This window comes from Nannospalax galili, unplaced genomic scaffold (genome assembly GCF_000622305.1).
Source record: "Nannospalax galili isolate Female #2095 unplaced genomic scaffold, S.galili_v1.0 scaffold819, whole genome shotgun sequence".
NCBI lineage: Eukaryota > Metazoa > Chordata > Mammalia > Rodentia > Spalacidae > Nannospalax > Nannospalax galili.
Window position 1 is genome coordinate 860,563 of NW_008343717.1, and position 7,980 is coordinate 868,542.

Genomic DNA, 7,980 nt, shown 5'->3' on the forward strand with positions numbered 1-7,980 from the left:
CCTATCTATTTGGTATTCTATATGCTTCTTGTATTTGTATGGGCATGTCTTTCTTTAATTTTGGGAAATATTCTTCTACAATACTGCTGAAGATCTGGGCCATACCATTATTCTGGGATTTTTCTCCTTCCTGTATGCCTATGATTTGTAAGTTTGGTCTTTTTATGGTGTCACAGAATTCCTGCATATTCCATTCTTGTATTTTCTTAAATTTTTCATAATCTTTTCTTGAGAGGTCTAATTTGTTCACCTTATCTTCCAGTCTTAATATTCTGTTTCCATTTCATTCATCCTATTGGTGAGGCTTCCTCCTGTCATTTCTAATTATCTTACTGAATGTTTTACTTCCTTCTTCATTTCAGCCTGAGTATGCTTCAATATTTCTAACTCTTTTCTGAATTTATTCAGAAATTTAACCCTATCTTCTTTCAATACTTTGATTTCTTTCTTTGTGTGCTCTTTAAATTCACTGAATTCTTTTATCATGTTTATAATTGTTCTTTTAACTTCCATGTCTTGAGTTATCTCTAGGGTTTTCTCACTGTCCTCCTCTAGAGGTCTGTTGGTACTTGGTTTTTCATGTTATTATTTTTTCTTTGTGACTTTGACATTTGAATCTATTTTGTATTTTCTGATTCTTGTGTGAGACTCATGTCTTCCTTTGTTGAGTTTAGGTCTTCTTCTTTTTGTAAACTTTAATGTGCCTTTGTGGTTTACTTGTTGGGCTTGAAAAGGGGGTTGTTCTAGGCTTCAGGTTCTCTCTTTTTATTTTATATTGGCCACATTACTTTTGTCTTCAGGATTTCCCAGAGAGGCCCAAGTCAGATAAGAATCAGATGCTCTCAGCCTTTCTCCTAAGGTCTGGATCACTCCAGGAAAGATGATGGCCTCAGGAATTTGGGGGCTGGGCTAGCCTTGGAGCATGGCCCAGGAAAGATACTGGTCCCAGGAAGCTGGTGGCTGTGCTACCCAGGAATTCAAAGGGAAGTGGGAGTGATAAGAGGCCCAGGGGTTTCTGGGGACTACTGGGAGGAACTAGGTTGATCTCGATGCAAGGAATCAGGAGGAAGTGGGGACTCTGCCAAGAGGTCATCCCAGGGGTCTGGGGTGCCAAGACAAGAAATGGGCCAGTACCCAGGTGAGGAGGAGAGATGGGGTGGCGAGCTGGGAGGGTGAATGAGACTGGGGGAGTCAAGGTGCGGTGGGAAAGATGCTGACACCAGGAAACCGGCAGCTGTCCTGCCCAGGGATGCAAAGGGAAGTGGGGGCATGATCAGGCCCAGTGGGCTCCTGGGGACTGCAGGGAGGAATTGGTTTGGTCTGGATGCAAAGGATCAGGAAGCAGTGGGGATTGGTGCCAAGAGGTCAGTCCAGGGATCTGGGGTGCCAAGACAAGAAATTGGCCATTTTCCAAGCTAGGAGGAGAGATGGGGAGGGGAAACTGGGAGGGTGAATGAGGCTGGGGGAGTTAAGGCAGGGTGGGCACCAGGACTCACCCAGGAAAGATACTGGCTCCAGGAACCTAGTGGCTGTGCTGCCCAGGAATGCAAAAGTCCACAATTAATTTCTTAATAAAAGAAATACACCTTAAGTGCACTGAAGGCAAAGATACCATCTTGGAAATTGTAAACAAAGTTTGGGGGGATTGGGGGCAGTGCTAAATCTGAGGGAATAAAATAGAAAGATTTATACTTGAAAATATTTTCAATTTTTCTATTTAGTTTTTCTGAAATGCCCCAAGAGGGATGGTGGTACCTGGTATCCATGGCAATGCTCTCTGGAGCATCCACAGAGTCCCAAGAGGCTTAACAGCAGGAAGCTCATCTAGCTGAAGCATCAGTCTAAAACAGGGCATGTGTGTGGACAGCTCCTGGAAACTTCAAAGACTTTAAAGAAAACACTTGAGCAGCATGCACTGGCTATGAACAAATATGGAAAGACTCCACAAGATTTGTGTCATTGCTCCTTTTTTCTAAAAAAAACAGACCCCTGCTCTGTAGGCTGGTCTCAATCTCTAGATACTCCTGCCTCAGTGCGGTATCCTGCTGTGCCTTAAGGGAAAACTGAGCTGGCTAAAACAGTAACACATATGTTTTTAAAACCAACTCTATTTCTATATACCAATAAAAAAACATTCAGAAAAGGTGTTCAAAGAAACCCTACCATTCACAGTAACCTCAAAAGAAAATAAAATATTTAGGGATAAACCTAACCAAAAACATTAAAGGCTTCAGACACAGGAGCAATGGAGCGATGGAGCAGAAACTGACCTGGATGTCTTTTCCCTGAGGACTAGCTCTCATAGTTCTACAGGTTACTACACAATCTGCTAAGGGAGAAAATCAATCAATGGTCCAATCCAATCCTAAAGCTTAATGAACGAATAAACATAATGACTGACACAGCAAACTACCTCTATTGGTGAAGTACTGACATTGTTATCTGGGGGTTAATCAACAGCTATCTAATTGGATTTAAAATCCTCTCAATGGGAGTGAACTCATGGGTGGCACTGTAATTATAGTCAAATATACATGGCTTAAAATGTCGTCGATCCTAGAGAAAATCCTATCTCTGTCATATCTCTAGACAAATGAAATTTCTTACAGTATGCTAAATACGGATCCTTATATTTACAGAAAATCATACAGTACACCACTCATCAAAGAAGCTTCTTTTTGCATCAGATGGTGGCTATTGCAGAATTCCACAACTAGTAACACACAGAGAATATGCATGTGAGAGATGCCCAGCCCTAGGTGACATATCTACTGTGAAACCTCTACACCTAAAGCTCATAGAACATAGTGAAACAGGGAGTGGAGGAAACACTGATACATCCCTCAACTCCCACCAGTGAAGCTTCATTATGCAACAGAGTATATACACAGGTGCATACACAGGTCACAACTGGCTAAGTTTTAGAGAATAAGGGACCTCAGAGTGTGTGTCCTTGGATAGAACTCCTATATTAACCCTCTCCCACCCACAGCTTAGGGACCATTGTGAAAGGGGGGAGGGGCAGAAAGACTGTCCATGAACATAGGGAAACAAAGACTTTCAGGTCACTGGAAGCTTGCTCATGTGAACTTGTGGCAATGGTGACACTGAGCGCAAGACCTACGCCAACTCAATCAGACAAGGGTCCAGAGTGTTGCAAGGGATATGTGCAGTGGGCCAGCCCTAGACTGAGAACTGTTGGAGACTGACTGTTGCTCAGGGAGGAAGAATAGATCTTCCTTAAGATCTCTAGATAGGTTGAATCGACTCCAGTGGATGAACTTGCACTGAAGGACATCTGAGTAAAGTGTTTGACCAGATTGGACTTAACATGTATGGCAGAATACAAGAGGCCAGTGTGGGGAGATATAGGGGCATGGATGGGGAACTGTTGTATAAAATGTACAAAAGCTCAATAAAAAATATTTTTTAAAAAACCCACTCTACATGTGTCAGTATGACCTTTCCCTCCTGCCAGCCTCTCCTGTGTCCTTCTGCATGCTACCTGAACCACCCACACATAATATTCACAGTTATCTGATGGGGGTTTAGTTGTTGCTCATGCACAGTACCTCCATGTGATAGTGTGTTCATTCTGAAGTAAGCCTTCTCCAACACTAGCCTATTCTTTCCAAAGACTTCCCACTTTTATCCATTTGGGTAGGTACAAGAACGTCCACAAGTGGCCTCTCATGAGAGACTGTGGGGGCCCATGGCAAGCATAAATTCTAAAAACTTCTTTGTGCTCAGTCATATGATCCTATGTAACTGAAAATGTATTCTACTTGCTTTGTCTAGAAGAAGAAATGTGTTTCTGCCATAAGAGTTTACCCTGATTTTATTTTTCCATGGATCCTGATTGTTCGCAATTTTCATTGAGAACACCAAATTCAATAGATTCACAATACCCTATCGTGAATGTACAATCACATATTATTTATCCAATCGATAATTTACCAAATTAGGTGATTGGCAGTGTTATGAGTACTTTTGTATATTGATGGTAATTCGTCATAAATTATTTGCCCCTATGAAATGACTAAAAGAGGAAAAACAGATGAAGAATGTTTAAAATTCCTTGACTCTTAGTAACCTTAGAGATTGCTTTCTACAAATTTTGGACCAATTTCCTTTTCCTCAGAAAACAAATAATGTCAGTTCAGCATACACCAGGTAAGACAAATTAAAACTATCATGAGGGCTAGAGAGATGGCTCAGCATTTAAAAGGACTGACTGTTTTTGCAAAGTACCTAAGTTCAATTCCCAGCACCAACAGGGTGGCTAAAAACCATCTGTAACTCCAGTTCCAGGGGAATCCAACACCTTCTTTTGATCTCTGAGGGCAATGCACTCATGGGTGCACTTACACACATGCAGGCAATACACTCATACACAAAAAAGTAAAAATAATAAATAAAATATATAAATAAATAAACTGTACCATTAATATTTACTATTTGACAGACAAAAATTCAGCAAAAGGCTATCTGAATGTATACTGCATTAGTTATTAGCATGGCTAAATACAATGTCATGAATGTTTTTTATGCATATTGTCTCTTGTGTATTTTATATTAATCTTTATGCTATTCATTTAGCATATTCATTTTGAATACTATAATGTATAATGTGAACCTAAAAGAAATGGATGGATATCTAAAGGCATGGGAACCACCAAAACTAAAGCAAGAACAGATTAACAGGTTAAACAGACACATAACACAAAAAGAAATTGAAGCAGTAATACAAAACCTCCTGACTAAAAAAATCCCAGTACCAGATGTATTTACAGCAGAATTCTATCAGACATTTAAAGATCTACATCCAATACTACTTAATTTATTTTAAAAAATAGAAATGGAGGGAAAACTTCCAAATTCCTTCTGTGAAGCCAGCATCACTCTCATACCAAAGTGAGGTAAAGATACAACCAAAAAAGAAGAGATCAAATTATCCCTTTTTGCAGATGATATGATATTATATCGAAGGGACGCCAAAAATTTCACCCAAAAACTCCTAGAAATTATTAACATGTTCAGTAAGGTGCAGATTGCAAAGTTAACCTACAAAAGTCTGTAGCCTTTCTATATACCAAGCAATCAGAGAAAGAGCACATGGAAACATTCCTCTTCGCAATAGCTGCAAAAAAATAAAATAAAATATCTCAGAGTAAACATGATCAAACACATTAAAGAGCTCTACAATGAAAAATTTAAATCTTGAAGAAAGAAATTGAGGAAGACATCAGAAGATGGAAGGACCTCCCATGCTCATGGATTGGAAGAATTAATATTGTGAAAATGACCATCCTACCAAAAGTCATGTATAGATTCAATGCAATGCCAATCAAAATCCCCATGACATTTGTCACGGGATTGGAAAAATCTATCCTAAGATTCATATGGACTCACAAAAGACCTCGGATAGCCAAACCAACCGTGAGCACTAAGAGCAATGCCAGGGGGATTACTATACCAGATTTCAAGCTGTATTACAGAGCTCTAGTCATAAAAACAACATAGTACTGGCACAAAAATAGACCCAAAGACTAATGGAACAAAACTGAAGACCCAAATATGAGCAAACGCAATTTCAGCCACCTGATATTTGATAAAGGGGTCAAAAACATCAACTGGAGGAAAGAGCTTGTTCAGCAAATGGTGCTGGCAAAACTGGATCTCCACTTGTAGAAGAATGAAACTGAAACCCTATCTTTCACCCTGCACTAAAGTCAATTCAAATGGATCAAAGACCTCAATGTAAAGCCTGAAACTCTGAAACTGTTAGAAGAAAACATTGGGATACAGGCATAGGAAAGGATTTTCTAATCTGGACATCAATTGCTCAGGAAACAAGGGCAAGAATTAACAAATGGGAACTCATTAAACTAAAAAGCTTCTGTACATCAAAGGAGGCAACCAGGGAAATGAACAGAAAACCCACAGAATGGGAGAAAATCTTCACCAGCGACACATCCGACAGAGGTTTAATAACCAGAATTTAAAATGACCTCAAAAAACAGAGAACCTAGACAAGAAGCAACACAATTAAAAGATGGAGTAAGGACCTGAACAGAGAGTTCTCAAAAGAAGAAGTAAAGATGGCTATGAAACATCTTAAAAGATGTTCAACATCCCTAATAATTTGTGAAATGCAAATTAAAACCACTTTAAGATTCCATGTTGCCCCAGTCAGACTTATGGGGTGCAGGGATCTCGGGGCGCCAGCTGCTGGGCATAGTGCCGGTTTCCCATGGGCCGCCAGGGTGTAGCGGGTTTTGTGTACCGCGTTGTTGTGGGTCTCTGCTACCGGGGCTGGCGACTCTGGAGAGCCACTGTCAGCCATCCGAGTGGGTTCTGTCCCAATTTCTACCGAGCACTCCCTCAGGGTTTGAGATCCGTCAGCTGCCGGGTTACGAGGAGAGGTGCAGGACAGTGAAAGCAGGGTTTCCATGAGCCGTGGCTTACGAAGAGACAGCTCTCTCGGGGAAGACTGGATCGTAGGCAGTAAGACACAGAACTCAGCTCAGTACAGTTCCTTTATTTAGTGACTCAGCTTGGCTCTAGGTCTTAGTGATTCAGCTCCGATCAATTAGGGGGAAACCAGGATATTTATACTGTGGGGGCAGTGGCAAAAGCCTTAGTGGATAGGTGCTTTCAGGATGCCCCATTTACATGTGGTGGTGGGCTTCTGTCAGGCTGCCAGACATTGTCTGATTATCAGACAGGAAAACCTGGCAGTTCCTATGCCAGAGGCCATGTTTTTGGTAGGGCATCTGTGGCAGCCACTTCAAAAGGTGAGTCAGGAAGAGAGTAGGAAGGCACCCTGCTGATAAAAGGAGTCTCTGCATTGAACGCTGAGCCTATGGGCTATCTGGACATGGAGAGACTGCTACTTTACACAACAGGGGGCCCCAACATCTCCTCCTTCTTTGATTTAAAAATGGGGAAGAGCCATCACCAGCCCTAAGGGCCAACTTATCTGTCTCAGGAGAATTTAAAGTCTGATAATTGACCATGGCCTGTTTTGTAGTGATTTTAGCAAATGGCAGTAATTTGTCAGCAAGGAAATCTTAAAAACAGTGAGCAAGTATCAAAACAATACACAGTATTGTCAGGGGGCAACAAGGGATAGGAGCCATGCAAAACAAGGGATTGCTAAGTCAACCTAATTGTCTGGTGGGTTGAAATCTTGAAAATGGGTTATTACAGAGTTTTTTGTGGGTATTAACATCAGTTTCAACAACATTTGATTCATTTACAAAGAAACAGCATTTTTTCCCAATATCATACACCCTCCCCATGTTTATTAAGTCCAATGTTCTTTTGTTGTGAAGCACAGCCTTGGCGAGAGAGTTCATTTGCTGTCAGAGAGATTTCAGGCCTCAGTCGCAGATGTTATTGTTTAGTCCAGCTTGTCTCAGCCAGAGCAGAATCAGGTGTAGCTTGTAGCAGCTGTCGCCATAGCAACGCCTCCATCATCCAGTGCAAGTTCGATCTCTGCCAGCAGGGGGAAGAACATTTTTCTCTGCTAGCAGCTGTGTAAGAGAAAAAGCTTCTTACACCTGGAATGTACTAGTATACAAAAGGTGGACAAAGAGAGATTAACACAGTTTTGGGCTTTTTCTTGCACTATAGGAAGAGAAGGGGCGATGCAGGTTGTACTGGAGAGAGTAGCCAGTGAGGCATTTGTAATGAGTAGGCTTGCTTGCTGAAAATGCAAATTGAATAATTAGCCAGTAGATATCCACTAGATGAGAGTCAGTGAAATATTTTTTTGTTAAAAAAGGCAGTTAAACATTGAGGTAGGTGGTGAAGGGAAGAAAGTTAGACTTGTTCCAGGACATAGTTAATCTTATCTGGTCCTCTGTTTGTTTTTCCTATAGAATAATATTATGATGAGTTAGCACAGACATAGCTGCAGGTGCAAGATGTGGATAGATATGAAAGTCAGCTGTGGGGTACCTAGAGAATGTACCC